Source organism: Uloborus diversus, chromosome 2 (genome assembly GCF_026930045.1).
Source record: "Uloborus diversus isolate 005 chromosome 2, Udiv.v.3.1, whole genome shotgun sequence".
NCBI classification, from domain to species: Eukaryota; Metazoa; Arthropoda; class Arachnida; order Araneae; family Uloboridae; genus Uloborus; species Uloborus diversus.
In genome coordinates, this window is record NC_072732.1 from 181,926,449 (window position 1) to 181,942,927 (window position 16,479).

Genomic DNA, 16,479 nt, shown 5'->3' on the forward strand with positions numbered 1-16,479 from the left:
TCTTATCAATGAGAAATAGGGGACCTTATACTTCATTCGAATGTAAGAGGGTTGTATATTCATTACAAGAAACTATTTGCAGGTTACGTTACTAACGACCAAACGGCACGACCTTGAGGGTCACGAATTTTGACAAAATTCTAACTATAGGTCCATTTCTACTAGGTATGAGCGCAGGTAAAGCGGTTTGACTGCATAGGCCCTGGTTTGGCTGCAACGAAGGCCCAAAGTTGCTAGTTTGGCCCTAGAAATGCAATGGCGTTTCCATTGGAATTTCAGACTTCGACACTATGTTCAATCTCCCAACACCTTTTGTCATCTTTTGTTAGTAAATTGAGTATAAGGGAGAACACGTATTTATTTATGGGCACTATCTAAGTTATTTGAAAAGTCAAAACGATTTTTTTTTTTTTGTGTGTGTGTGTGCTATGTGCAATAAATCAGAGCTTTTTTTTTCTCTCCCAAATTTGCTTATCAATGTGGGGGTATCTTTGATAGCAGACGATAAATATCCCGTTAAAGTAAATTTTTTTATCAGCAAACGATAAATACTTTTTACTAGCACACGATTAATTCAAAATGAAAATAATTAGTTTCATTTGCGAACGATAAATATCCTGTAACTATGTTATTTTGGCATTCAAATTATTGAAATTAAAAGTAGTAACCAATTTAAATTTGAGAACCGCTCATAAAATACTAGTATCCAGCATAATTAATCCGAAGGTAAGCATACAAATGGCTCATACTGCAGTACAGTAACAGAAAAATGGATAAAAAATGGTAATTTTAAAGGAAACTCCGTTGCATCCTGGGTCCAAATTATCAACTTCTGACCCCTGTTGCAGCCGAACTAGGGCCTATGCAGTCAAACCGCCTTACCTGCGCTCATACCTAGTGGGAATTGACCTATATCTAGAATTTTGTCTAAATCCGTGACCCTCAAGTTCGTTCCGTTTGGTAGTAAGACAATTTTAGGCGATAGATAATGAAGTAAACGCCAAATTTAGCCAGTTTACAACAAATTAATCATAAAATAATTACAATTTACAGAACTTGTGACAATATCAAAAACATGTCAAAAAAAAAAAAAAAAAAAGAAAAAAAAAAGAAAAAAAAGCAAACAAACATAACATGCCGGCTTGGCTACTATAATACGTAAATTTAAAATTCTACCAAGACACCAAGATGATAACTGTTGCTAGTGATATTAATAGGTAATTACCTATAATTTATATTAAAGATGCAGAAAAAAAAAGGTTGCGGGGACCATCATTTTTTTTTTGAGAAATCACGATTGCTTATTGTTCTCACTTGACTGTTTTTGGTGTTCCTATGATTTTATTTTCCCACCAGCACCCTCTGCCAGCACGCCAGCCGTCGCGTCGCGTCGACGGGCCTTACGATGGGCTCTTGCGAAAACCGTCTCCAGGTTGCGTCCATATCCTACACACACACGCACACACACACACGCCTACATACACACACGCGCTTACACACACATTCCACACACTTATGCCTGCGCACAGACACAAACACATATGCCTACATACACACACACACACACGAACGCCTACTCACCACACGAAGGCCTACACACACACACGCGCGTACACACACAGCACTGCATACACAACACGCACACACATGCATACATACACACACGCGCCTACACATACACACACACATGCGCCTACACAAACACACACGCGCATTCAAACACACACGCTCGTGATTGCAAAAACATAATTTGAATTCAAGATGGCAAAAATTCAAATTGTTATTATTTTTTTTTTCTATCAAAAACTTATAACTGGATGATAAGAATTAGCTAATTCATTTTGTTTCTTCAACAGATAGAGGGAGAGTTTAAAAGAGGTCCTGAGCCTCTCTTTAAACATGTAGGTCCACATAATATGAATTTATAAACAGAAAATCGAAGGCTTTTTCTTAAATTTTACAGATGAAATTACCTGAGTTCCAATAAATATTGTTAAAAATTCTGTAAATAGTAATTATTTTTATGATTATTTTTTTGTAATCTGGCAAAATTTGGCGTTTGTTCCATTATCCTTCATCTAAAATTATCTTAGTAACGTAACCTGTAAATAGTTTCTTAGAATGAATAAACACCCCCTTTACTTTTAAATTAAGTATACGGTACCCCCTATTTCTGATTGATAAAATTTGTGAATGAATAAAACGAAAACATGAGAAATTGGTAGAACGTAATAGGATTTTTTGGATATTTCTGTACTGAATATAAAAGTCGTATTTATTTTGAATAAGAGTTAGTTTTTGCATAGTCTAGTATCAGCCGTTGTATTATTTCGTATTTTGATGTAAATACGTGTGTTACCGTTGAGTTGACGGTGTTAATTGATATTTGTCTAATTGCTATGGTTAATTTAGCAGTTGTTAACGATATTTCATGTACATAGTTGTAAATAAATCTTCTGCGTTTTCTCAAGAACTGTGTCGTCATTTAAAGAAAGTTTGAAGTTGCACCGAACACTTAACAATATTTCGAATAAGTATGAGAGTTCATCATTTGAAGTAATTGGTTGCCACAAAGAAATCACTCACATCTACGATAAGAATTTTGAGTAATTTGCAATCAATTTTAAAACTCTAGAAAATAAGCTTTCCGTTGGCAGTAAAATATCTCAAATAATATTTAAAAAAATATGTAATAAAGTTGGAGCAGGTTCAGAAAATGTGTTCTGGTACATTTCCAGTGAAGTCTCGTACAATTTGCCCGCTGTCCATGTGACTTAAAATTTCAAATAAAAAAAGAGAGAAAGAGAGAGAGATGGACAATTCTTGTGGAAAAAAAACAAAAAACTACCATTTCTACAATTAAAAATTTCGCTGAAAAGTAAAAAGGAATGGACGTTTTTAAACAGCAAGAATACTGCTTTTTAGTATTATTTTAGAAGTTCTAGTAAATTTAATATTGAAAACATTAAAAAAAAAATCAAATGTAAATTTAAAAAGACTCCGAGTCAAAACCATTATTTTCTTAAACTAAATAATTTTCCTATGCGATACATTACGAACAAATATTAATGTAAAGGTAATTACGTTTCTTTCTAAATTTGTTGCCGACATGAACTACATTAAAAATTCTATTGATTTTGATCAGAAACTAGTATTATTTTTTTACTTTGAAGTGCAATTTACATTTACTACTTAAACTGCAGCGTTTTCTCAATTCCTTGTCAAAGTTGGTACTCTTTATGTTGAAATTATTTTTAGGTGTTGTAACTCAATGTATCAGAGGTTACTATTAACAAGCACCGAATAACAACCAAATTGGACTCCCTATCTCCAGTGGGTTATGTGACTTATTAGCAAAAGTTTTATAGTTTGGTTGCGTATTGATGTTTCAAGCACTGTGGTTTTCCCAAAAGAAGGTAACATAATAAGACTCAGCTCTTTGGAGAAAGCGAGAGGCTTTGAAAGTATCAGTAAATCGTGTCTCACACATTTCTCCACACGTGTGTCCAGTTCTCTATAAATGACATGACTTGTTAAGCTGGGGGGAGAATTTTTTCTATCTATACATTACTGCTATTCCATATCACACTATTTGTCTTCCCGAGAGAAAAAAATATTCTGATAGTTATATAGTTTAGTGACATGAATTACGTACACAGTATGCTCCGATCTTTCTTAAATTAATGTTTAAAGGCGGATGGATATCATGCATGGTTAATTTTAGCAAGCAAAAGTATTTATTAATGATAAATATTAAAAAAAAAAAAAAAAACTGAATTAAAGCTTTGGAGTTTAAAAAAAAAATCGCCTTCATATACGCAAGAAAATCACTGGCTCTTTGAATTAACTTTATTTTGATTCAGTCAATCAATCCTTAAATTTTACTAATGTCAGATCTACGAGAAATAATATTTTTAAATTTATTAACTACCTTTTTCCTATTTTTTGAAACCAGAAAATTGGAGTGTATTCAGAAGCAGTCAGTTTTATCTATTTTTTGATACCAAACTTTTAGAGCTGTTTGTTTTTAGAGGAAAAAACACGTAATTCTCTCTTCAATGCTAATTTTTTCACAGCTTTTCAAAAACTGCCTTGAATATAGCTTTAATAACAGAACTTTTCCAACAGAACTACTCCAACAGATTTCTTCAAGAAAGTTTGTTAGAAGCAATTTCGTCTTTCCGTTTATATGTTTGCCTTAAATTTCTCTGTGGGCTAATTTGAACTACTGCTGTTTGCTTGAACTTAATCGACTTCAGCGAAAAAACGTTTAAATAAAAAAATAAAACATTAGAAGGGATTTTCCAGCTAAGATTTTTTAAGGGGGGGGCGGAGTTCCGAGATTTTGTTCGAATTTGAACATTAACTCAAAAGTTAGTTTGGGTGTGGGGAGAGGGGAAGACAGATGAAATTAATGATGGCGTCCGAGAAAGTTAACTTCGTTTAATTCTGGGAGAAAGTTTTTTTTTTTTCATATTTAAGATGAGTTAACTGACGTAGCTATTTTATAGAATACTTGCTATAAAGGAAAACAAGAAAAGTTTTCTTTCATAAATTTCACCGATAATTTCGAAAACATTTCTTTTTTCGACGTAGGACTCCTCCTTTTGAAACATAGTGAAAGTGTGTTTCACAATGAAATGTGTGTTTCATAGTGAGTGTTTCATTATAAAAAAATAATGTATCTTTTTCTCCTTTTTTTTCTGCTACATTGCTTGAAATCACATACACATTGAATAACTCCAAGATCATCTATATATATAAAAAAAATGAATGTTTGTCTGTATGTCATCCATGAACTCAAAAACTACCCGGCAGATTTTGCTGAAACTTTCACCGTTTGTTATTTTTGGTACTGGGAATGTTTATAGACCAGTTCGAAAACAATCCGATCGATAGTTCCTTTTTTATTCCAATTTAAGTCACAATCCATTGGATAAATACGAATAAAATCATCGGCTGCAGAAATTAATTCGCGTGAAAGATCTCATTGATAAGAAGTTAGCTGTTGCCATTTTTCTTGAGTTTGAACAAATAAATTCTTTCTTTATTGTTTTATGGCTTTTCATGCAACGGGGGGATTTAAAACTTTTTCTCTGCGTGAGTACAAAATTTGAGTATAGTCACGGCTTCACTTGATACCTGGACCGATTATTATGAAAATTGCTATATATATGTATTTTTCCACGGAGAAGGTGCATAATATGCTCATTGAAGCCATTTGCCACCAGGTGGCACTGCAGAGTAGCAACTTCTGCCCCGTTCAACCGATTGTCACGAAAATCAGTATAATGATGTATTTTTTTGTTGGCGTAGCAACGCGCGTCGGGTACAGCTAGTCATTTATAAATGTTCGATTTGTGGCGTCTAATCATCATCATCTTCAGTTCGCCAGTTTGTATATAAATACTTCAGACTCATTTTATCTGTGAAAGTATTACAAAGATCAGTGGCGGCTCGTGGAAGGGGTCGGAGGGGGCCCGGGCCCTTTCACTTTTTTCAGAAAATAATTTATAACTTTATTTATGTTCCTTTTTTTTTTCTTTTTTTGCGCTTACGCTCTTGAAATTAAACAAAAGGGGATAGTACCGCACTTTCTTGCACATAATCCGTGGATTATCTGTTAAAAAAGTAAAGTTTTTGAGGTGTGAATTATATGCTGCCGCGGATTGTCTGGGTGGGTGTGTGCGTGTTTTTATCCCCCTCAACACCAAAGCATTGATTTTCAATACATTTACAGCAGGATTCACCGAAATTCTGCCTTTTTGTTGTTTATTTTACATAACTTTAATGTTCTTAAGTGATTCCATGATATGTAAAATAAACAACATACAGTAAAGGAAGAAACCTTCATTTACGTTTTTAAACCGTTTGCTCCTTTCTTGGCTCTTTTTCTTCAAGTAATTAATGAACTATAATGAAAATTTAGAGAAGAAATCATAATTTTTTGATTATTTTTTATATTAGTTTTGAATACACCTTAAAAGTTATTGCTTGCTCACCTTTTCAATTTAGTTACTAAAATTGTATGTAAAAACAAACCTTTATTTGATTTTTTTTTGCATCATACCTATTATCCGCGGATTATATGAAGATTTTTTTTCCTTCAGGCTGGTTTCAGGACTTCAATTTTGAAAAAAGTTCCAGGGGTTCCATAATCCCTTTCCGTAAAAATCTTTAAAGCTTGTCTACAATTGCGCTTTTGGGACTGCAATTTCGCAATTTCGAAAAACTTGATGTTGGGGGGGGGGATTCTATTTATTTTTCAGAAAAGGAGAAAAACGATAAAGGAGAGTCCCGGAGCTCCATTCCTTCCTCTAACGCCAATTAATATGGCCTATAACCGCGTTTTAAGGCTTCACAATTCCACAAATTTCTACAATGTATTTTGTAGCTTTTCCCTATCTTATTATTTAAATTTATTTTTGAAAGTCAGGGGGTGAAAGTACACCACCCTACCGGCAATCATGGATATAAATATAACATTAATGTCTTTCGTGATTTCCTTAGTAATTTAAGTATTTTGTAACTTGTCTTATGTTTAAAAAGAATTTATTGTTATTTATTTAACACGAATAATTATTTTAAGAAAGTTTATGGTAACGGCACCAGTAACAGACAAGGGTCCAGTAACAGACAGTCATTAGTTTGAATTTAAATAAGTACTAGCAAAAATACCCGGCGTTGCCTGGGTTAGCAATAATTATGAGAAACAATCGTTACTAGCCCTTGTTTTCTGTTTTAAGCGAAAGAATTCAAAATAAACCTTTTTGACGTGATTAAAAATCGAGCTTCTTCCTTATTCATTAAACTAAAATAGCAATAAGTATAAAGAACAAAATAGTATTCAATTAGAAACGAAAGCACGACATTTAAGCATATACAAATTTGAAGAATTTCCGAAATTTGAAATTAAACTTTACATGTTTAAAAAGATTTATCTGTTAGTACTTTTTTCTTTTAATCTAAAACCTTCTCTGTATGGCTATTGATGTACGAACTGTTTTAAAAAATGTAGCCGCCCGTGTTCCCCTAACACTTGCTTTAGTTATTTTGGGAAATATTAATTTTTGTGGGCACTTAGTGCGGTTTAAAATCTTACCAACTTTGCGAGAATCATTTTGGGACACTTTCGATAATACTCCCCTCCTTACTAATTTTTATTATAGAAATATTGTTGCCAGATGCTGAGATACTTTTGGTCAAAAAAAATGGCGCTAAACGGTTTCATCCGAAATGTTTCCAAAATAAGTAGTAAAATTTCGCGATTGTTTGAAATCGTGTAAAGAGAAAAATTAATGGAAGTTTTTGTGCGGTTTATGGATTTGCCTAATTTAGTTGTTGAATTATTTTACACAGTTTTTTTTTTTTTTAAGTATATTTGATTGGCGATATTTTTTTTATATGGTAAAAGCTGAGAAACATTATTACGTAGTCTTTGGGCTCTAAAACAGCGACAGTGGAAAAAACTGCCAGATGCATCAGCTACTGAAATCTTTCTGAAAAAATTCTGGCGATATTTCTGCTGGTTGGTTGGATATAGTGAGCAAGTGTCCAATCAGCATAAATAATAATAATAAACCATTAATTACATAAGTTCTGTTTAAAAGTAAAATGATCAGTCAAATCCATTTATTGTTATCCAATCTTGTGGAAAAACGTTACTTTAAGATTTGACTTGAGAAAAGCCTCAAAAAGTCAGACGAAACGCAAAAATATTCAACAATACAACAATTCTTGGGAGTTGAGATGACACACCAAATAATGACTTGGGTTGATGAAAGCCTTCGAACAGGGAACAAAAAAGCTCATAACTCGTTTTTTATACAACTTAGAAACTTCGAACAGATGCTATCTTCAGCAGAAAAATTGGCGCTTTCGATGGACATATAATGTTAATATGTGCACGTTTTTTTCCACCCCATATTGGGGCATTTATGCGAAAATTGGGACTAAAATTGGAATAAAAAGGGAACTATCAATCGGATTTTTTTCGAACTGGTCTATAAACCTTCCCAGTACCAAAATGAACAAACGGTGAAAGTTTCAGTCAAATCTGCCGAGTAGTTTCTGAGATCTTAGGGAAGAAATTTACCAAACTCCATTTTTATATACAGTGAAACCTCCCTTAACGGACACTCCCGAATAACGGACACCTCTAATTAACGGACATTTTTGCAAGTCCCAGTCCCTCAATATAGGCCATTCCATGTAATTCACTCTGAATAACGAACACTCCGAATAATGGACAGTTATTTCACAAAAAATGTTCCTTGCGATCGTAGCACTTCCGTTTTCTTTTTCTTTTCACAGAATATCTTAGTAACTTGCAAGCCTTACAAAGCTTTTCATCCTCCACAACTGATACCCCCCCCCCTCGTCAATTTCCTTATTACTGTTTCTTGGAATTAAAAGGGTGGTAGTTGGCAGATGCAGCGTTTGGGGCTTAAAAGTTGGGGGCAGGAAAAAAAAAAGAACTAAAAGGCATGGTACTTTTTGCGGGCAGCAAAAAATGAAAAAGAAAAAAAAGTCATAATTTTGTAACGGCTAGTTTTGAGAGTATTGAAGCAGATAAGTGAAAACTGATGTCAGGTCTAACAATTATTGAACGTTTTTTTTTAAAGATTTTAATGAATTTTGTATACAATAACTATTCAAAAGTTAAGATAAAAAAGAGGAAACTGGGCGCTTTTTCTAACTGGGGCTCCCGGGAGATGCAATTGAGCAGACCGGCGCCGGTAGTAGTCGGCTTTATGGCGCCGTGGTTTCGTTGGATTGTTTAATTTTTAGATATGAAAAAGATTTGCCCATATTCAAGGTCATATTGCCAACTGTCAATCATGCAATAGTGATACTCGAGATAAAATAAATAAATTAACCATAAAAAAATGTGTGGGGGGAGGGGGGTTGCTCGGCCGAATCGCCGCCGTTGGTAATGCAAAAAAGAGATGTCAAACTGTTTTAACTGATTACTTTTAATTGATTAAATGCTTTTTAAGACAAGTGTGTGCTGTCAGTATACCTTTATTAAGAAAAAAAAAGATTAATTACACTTGACATAAAATGTAGTAAACCTTTCGCAATTGTTTCGATTGTGTTCTACAAAGGGAACAACAGACCATTTTGAAAAAGGTAAAGTAAGTAATTCCTCCTAATAGTGGACACCTCCCAATAACGGACAAAACTTCTAGTCCTTTGACTGTCCGCTATTCGGAGGTTTCACTGTATAAAGATTTTAAGCGGGTAAAACTGATATTGCTGTGACAAATGAATGCAATGCAACCATCTAGTGTTATCAGAATGAATTTTGTAAGCCAGTTGGTACTTTCAAGTTAGTGGTGGAAGTTTATGAACAACTGCTACGAGGTCAGCTGGTGTTTCATGTTCATTTAAATTTAATAAGGCTTTAGTTATAGAAATAAAGAACTTTTGTACATTTTGAATTTAAAAAAAAAGAATTCTGTTCATTACTCATCATTTCCTCATTCTATCTGTTTCTGAATATCATCAGAATATATTATCATATATTAGAATATATCAGAATACATCAGATGATATCACTTGGTATCATCAGATTTTTCGTTGTCTGTTACTGAAGGTAGGACCTTTTTTCGAAATTGAGCAAAAAGAATAGAATTAACTAATTTAGAGAATCCAGAAGAAGCCAAACATTAGATGATATGTAGTTGCATGAGGGAAAAATAGTTTAAAAAGTCTAAATAACATGAAAAGGCTCAGAAAATGGAGTTGACCTGAGAGCGATGTCGTAAGTACCTATGTCTTTTACTGGTTGAAATTTTTTTTATTTTTATCAAAACCGGAGGGGGAGGGGAGACACGTGTACCTTTGATCTGGCCCCCTCACTTTTTCGAAATTAATTAACTAGAAAATAATTAACCCTGTTTTACGTACTACAACGGTAAATACCAAAAGAGTAAAATTTAAAAAATCTGTACGTTTTCTTTTATTCGGAGTCCCCCCTTTTCTCTTTTTCCTTTCTTTTTTCGCTTTTTTACTTTTCTTTTTTTATGTCAGTCTTGTCGCCCTCTCTCCCGTCAAGGCTAGGGCCCCTAGTTTCCGACTACGCTGTCATGGCCTCTCTTCGGGTCTATAACAGTTAACCGATGGTGCATGAGACATTATATAGACTCTCACTACTTATATCATTAAATCAATAAACTTGTTAACCGGTTGCTCTATTCGAACATGATAAAATTATGAAAGTGAATACAAACTCATTATTCAATTTTATTTGTGAGAATATTCTCTGCAAGATGTAAAAGATTTTGATGAAATATTTTGCTGCAAGAACACACTAAAAAGGCTTTAAAAGCTGCAAACTAGAAAATATGACAAGAAATTGAATTATTTTACTCTCTATTTAACAAGAAATATAGCTAAGGATGTATAATATTGAAATTTCCTATAATAACCAAGGCCTATACCAAGGCCTACTACCATTTCCTATAATAAGGGGATTACGAGCGGTTAAAATTTTTTAAACAGTTTAAAAACTTTTATCATCTTTAATTAGTCAATTTGGATTCAATACTTCATACTCGTTTGATCTGTGAAGGTATTACAGCGAGAGCAGGGAGTATTCCGGTTTTATTTGCAATTGCGTTGCTTTACCAGTGAAGCAAGTTTTACAGAAAACTTAGCCTCCAACGTTGAACTTTATTCGTCACGAAATATTGAAACAAAACTTTTAAGATTAGGGTTTTTTTTTCCATTTAAAAATTTTATCAACTATTTCTGCGATATTCTATCATAAATGATAATCAGAGATTAACGCACATATTTTGATGTTACTTGTGTTATTGATTATGTTTTTCAGGATCCAAATTGCAAAAATGTAAGTGCAGTAAAACACCAACTCACCGAACTCTGGCAATCCGATTCGCTGATTATTCAAAAAGCTTTCAGAATTTTAGAAAAAAAAATAAGATGGAAGCGTTTTGCGATTCGCGAAATATTGGTTCACTTTACGTGCCCTTTACTATGCGAAGATAGTGTTGGCGAAGCGGGGACATTATTAAGTGATGAGTCTTTGTCTTATAGTTCTTTTTTGTAACTGACTCTCGAACGTCGCAAGGTGGTCGGTTTTTTTCATTTAATTAACTAAAAGACTTTTCTCTGGAAATTTTTTTTCTCCCAATTTCAACATACAAACAGCAATTAATTAGAATTAACCCTCTTTTGTAAAAAAAAAAAACACAACAACTATCCGATTTTTTAATCATTTTATAGGATCCCCTACTGATTCGCATTATTAAAGTTCTACTGTAATAACAGCTGTGAGCAGGGGCGTGCCCAGAAATTTTGGGGCTCCTCACTAATGACTTTTACGGACCCCCCCTCCATATTGTTTACCCTACTTCCTTACATATATTTCACCCCCTTCAAAAAATCTTGGACCCCCTTCAGGCTCAGTCCCGGGGCCAACAGACGTCTCTTCTCCCCCTCCCTGTGCACGCCCCTGACTGTGAGAAATATATACTTGCCATCAAACTTATCAGTTGTAACTGCCCATAGCTAAAATTTTCCTCATCTATAAATTGTACAGTACCTTTCTAATGTTGATGAACGTATATTTACAATCGAATCCATTCAATTTAATGATTTAATTTTATCAGTTTTTGCCATTAAAATGATTTAAAAAAAATTACATATAGTAGAGAAACTAAATTCGGTAAGACTTGGTCCGAACTCTTCCGAAACTACTTTAAGAGCTATACTATTACAGAATTGAAACGCGTTGCCTTTAGTACTATGGGCAAATTTAGTTCAAAAAAAAAAAAAAAGATGGGCCTGGAATTATCCAAATTATTTTATGTTGGATAACAATAAAAGTCACAAGTACATGCATACACAAGGACGCATACAGAAAATGTTAAAGGAGGCGGCAATTTTTTACTTTTATTCCTTGAAATTTCAATTTCTAAAAACTTTCGAAGGAGTGTATTGAACCCCATCGCTTACCTTTAGGTAATCGAAGGTGTCCCACAGCTGTGTTTCTTCGAAAACCATGCAGGGGGAGCCCCCTTGAAGAAACTCTCATGTCATCTAAGATCGTCTGAACTTGAGGTTTTGGAACTTCAAATTCGGAAAAAGTCCTGTAAAAAGTTCCGGTCCCTATCCCCAGAGTAATAAGAGATGGGCACGATTGCGTTTTCAAAATTTCAATTCCGGAAGAATTGAAGGAAAGAGCTCCCTTTCTTCTACACCATCGATGATTATGTAAAATTGCCGTATTTGGAACTTTAATATACCTGAAGAATGTTCCTGTATCTCGCTCAAGGAGTGGGTGACCGCCCTCATCTAGTCTATTTTATAGTTTCCTCGCTGCCTCTTACGGTGTTGCACGTTCTACCTCAAAAACAAAAGCTATAACAAGTGACGCAACTTGTTCAACAATCAAGTTTAAGTAAAAGAAAAAAAAGTACAATTTCCTCTTAGCATGCAGAAAAGAGCAATTTTATGACTCAAAATTTAAATTTAGACCTCTTTTGCTTATTTTCAAATTCTAAAAATTCATTAATTGTAACTAAATAAGCGTAAAAATTCCATTTAATGGATTTTCTGGAGAAATACATGAATTCCTTAGCATCAAAGGGCTTGTGTGTCAAAGTCGGCGAAGATCCGACTTAAACTGTGGATTTGCTTTTTAAAACCTTCCAATGTGAAAGGGAGTAACCTATAGGGTGACAAAAACTCTCCAATGTGAACTTTTGAGCATCAAAGAATCTTTATTACGAATTCGGTAAAAATCCGACATAAACAGTGGATTTGTACATACATACACACACATGCGCAAAGCCCTTTTATATATTTAACATATATAAAGTATAATAGATGATGAATGAAGTTAAAAAGCTAATTTATTTTTCATTTTAACAGAATACATTAATTAGTTTAGTTTATTCAGGCGCAAACTAAATGCTTAATCTTGGAATTAATAAGAAAATCATACAATATTGAAAATAGTTAATTAAATTCTAAATGTTTGAATAACTTGATTTCAAAATGTATCCTAGCATTCATTTGAATTTCACGTCTTGATCTCAAATTATGTTTTAAAAAAAATCACGAATAGGACTACTTCCTGAGTTTCTTGTTTCTACAGATGGAATGGAAGAAATTCACACCCGTAACATTGTGACTGGTGATTTTTTATACATTAGGTAGTGCGAGGTATATCAAAAAAAAAAAAAAAAAAGGAAGAAAAAAAGAAATAGTGATTAGGAAGCGGTAATAAAGTTGTGGTTATTATAGCCGATATTCACCAGTACACTTATACTAAAGATTATTTACAGCATATAACATTATGTATTTTTATGTCTCTATAAATCTTAAATGAGAGGAATCAGTAACCTGCGAATTTTGTATTTAGAATGTAAGTTTTGCTATTTAAGTTCATCTACACTGGTGCTTTTTTTTTTTTTGAAAAAAAAAAGTAATTTTACACACACACACACAAAAACTCTTTTATAAAGTAACGTCTGCTTGAGTTAAGCCTTGAAAAAATATGAATAAAATCAAACTCCATGCGATTAGTAACTTTGTCGACAAAAATTTCGCTGCCTAAATAAATAATAAAAATAATCGTCGTCATGGTAATCTGAAAAATCAGAGCAACGTCAACTTTGGTCATGTGAAGATAATAAGTAATTCATGATTGCTCAATTTAAAACTAAGTAAAACCAAACGAAATTTTCGCTCACACCCTTTTTTAAATATTACCTTCAAAATTTCACAGCAAACCAAGGATGAACATGAAAGGATACTTACCCGGTTCTGTTTCTTTCGATTCGCGCCGAACAAGGAAGAGCGAAAAACGGAGCAAAACACGCACTGATGGAGAGGGATGCGAGCTCCTCCGGGCTCCGGTTCCGAGTGGCTAGTGGAGCCTGGTCATTGGCTGCCTTGAGCCTCCCACGCCACGTGACGTCACTCGATGACGCCCGCCGAGGACGTCACTGAACGAAACTTAATTGTTCGCTCCCGAGAGGCACGTTGCAGTTTCTAGATACTTTCTTTCTCTGTACTTTTAAGATAAATGGATACTTTTTTAAAAATTGAGATTTTTTTAAAAACTTACAATTCAGTTTTAGCGAAAACTGGATATGAAATGTGATAACGAAGCGATGTTACACTAGTGTCAACCGTACTTAAGATGTCACTTTTAGTCTATTCTTAAGATGTCATTTTTAGACTTTTTTTTTTAAAGCATGTTTAGAAATAAATAAAAGAACATTTTTACATAAGAAAAAAAAAATTCTTAATAAGGCAAACTTAATGTTGATAAGTAAATTTGAATGTATGGTTTTGAGATGAGGAAATGCGTGCAGGTATATCAGTTTGTTATACATCTCTGTCATCATGTTCCTTACACTTTTCAAGGAATATTCCATTCAAAAAAAAAAAAAAAAAAAATCTCATTCCAACAGTTCTTTTCTTTTTTTTTTTTAAATCTGAACAATTGTTCATCAAATTTAAATAGTTCAATGAGAATCTGTTAACATTAAGCTTTGCGGGGAACTTTTAAAAGTACACAAAATTTATCGGAAGCAACTTATGACGTAGATCAGATATGAAAGTGAGTTTTAATTTCAAACTTTGAAAGGTTATATTTTAAATAATTAAATTAGTAACAGAAAGTTTAAGGGGAAAATTAAATCTTTTCATCTAAAAAACCTTACTATAAAAAGCATAAATATTTTTCAGAACCGAAATGTATTCCAATTTTTTCAATGCATGTTTTCTGTTTTTTGTTTAAAAAATACTAAAAAACGCTATTGATAAAAATCGAAATACGTTATTTTTTCGCACAACTAACATTAGCTTCTTGGAGTGAAGTTTGAATAGTAAACTGTAACCGAAAAAAATTACGTCTGAAAACATGCTAGAAAATATTTTCTTTTTAATACTTTATGGAAAATAATACACTCATACTTACAAAATCATAAAAAAAAATCGTGAAAACTACGGAGATTCCAAGCAATAGCTTAGTTTTTTTGTTTCAAAAACTAGAAAAAAGGCTTTTTTTTTTTCCAAGAAACGAAAATTATTTCCTTAAAGTCTCAACTTTAAACGAAGGAAACGTACTAGAGTATAGATTCAGAAAATTTAAAGAGCTTGATTTTTGATTAAAAAAAAAAAAAGTAGCAAACAATTTGTTTCTTTAAATAAAAATTATTTATAGAGAATTAGTTTTCATACACAACTTTTGATACATTTTTTTCATTTAGAAACAAGTAAATAGGAAAAAAAGACAACGCTTAAAATGTTCTGCTTTAGCGGTTTACTAAATAAGAATTGTTCATACCTTATTTGTTAAATAATTAGTTTACTTTTTACTCTCACAGACCTGAAATTTAATATTTGCGGAAAGTTTTGCTACAACTCTGTTCTCTCTACAATTTCTTAATATATAAAAATCTTCTGTGCGGACGTTTGTCACAATAAGGCTTTTAAACGGCTGGACCGATTTTGATCAAAATTTTTGTGTGTAATTAAGTTGTGGCAAGCATGGTTTTGAAGCGCGATGGATCGAATCGAAAACGTTTTTGTTAATTAATTAATTAATTAAAACATTGGATGGGTATATCTCCCAAATGATTAATATTTATTTTAACCTATTGTTGAGCGAGAACTGAAATAAATATTTAACCCGTTGCCAAACTACAATAAGAAAGCCAGCTCTGCTTTTTGTAATGGTATTTCCTACCGTAATATGTGAATTGAGAATCGATAAAACGTAGAGAGCGAGAGGGAGAGATTGAAGCCTTCATTTCTTGAAAGCAACGATTTTAGGTCCCAAGATATATTTTAAAGTAAAATACTGGAAGGTTCACGCAAAACGTGTGTTCTGTCATCGTAGTTGAACTATGTGACCGGATCGGTGCTTCAGGTTTTTCTAACCAAATGATCAGAAAGTACCGTACCTAGAAACATTTCTTTCTCGGCTCAAACTCACTTGAGTTTTAACACCAAGAGATGTCAAGAATACTTTAAGGTTTATCAAACTAATCAGTACATTATTAAAGGAAAAGATGATGGAATTTAAAGACGAAACAAATTTTATTTTTGTCCAGATAAATTACAACAGGATAGTCCTGTACACAAAAGATCAGTGCAGTGGAAGATCGGGGAAATTTTGATAACTGGGAATCTGGCGTGGTCGTCTCATTTTTGGCGTTAATAACTTTTTTTTTTTGGTAATCCTGCTGATTTATAGTAGCACTATGTAAATAGATGTTTCCGTTCTCTTTGTTTAGCTTTGCAACGAAAAATATCTCTCGCGTAGGCGCTGCAGCCAAAAATTGTCTCCAATGAAAAAAGATCGCCAGATTCCCAATTATCGAAACATCCCCGGAAGGTCTTTATCTTTGGTGGAAAGAACAAATTAGGCAACATATGCAGTTTTAAAAGTTTTCGTTCAAAAGATTGGACTGCTATTCGGTCGGAGTTGGCTTC

The 16,479-nt window shown here is 33.3% G+C and overlaps 1 protein-coding gene across 1 annotated transcript in view; it reads right to left on the reverse strand.

Annotated features, from left to right (window-relative positions):
- LOC129216694 (thyrostimulin beta-5 subunit-like) overlaps nt 1–13,868 on the reverse strand; it is a 62,976-nt gene extending 49,108 nt beyond the window's left edge. Inside the window, exon 1 of the mRNA XM_054850910.1 lies at nt 13,792–13,868. The gene's annotated coding sequence lies outside the window, so the exon portion shown is untranslated. The remainder of the gene's footprint in view (nt 1–13,791) is intronic.
- Between the last annotated feature and the right edge of the window lie 2,611 nt (nt 13,869–16,479).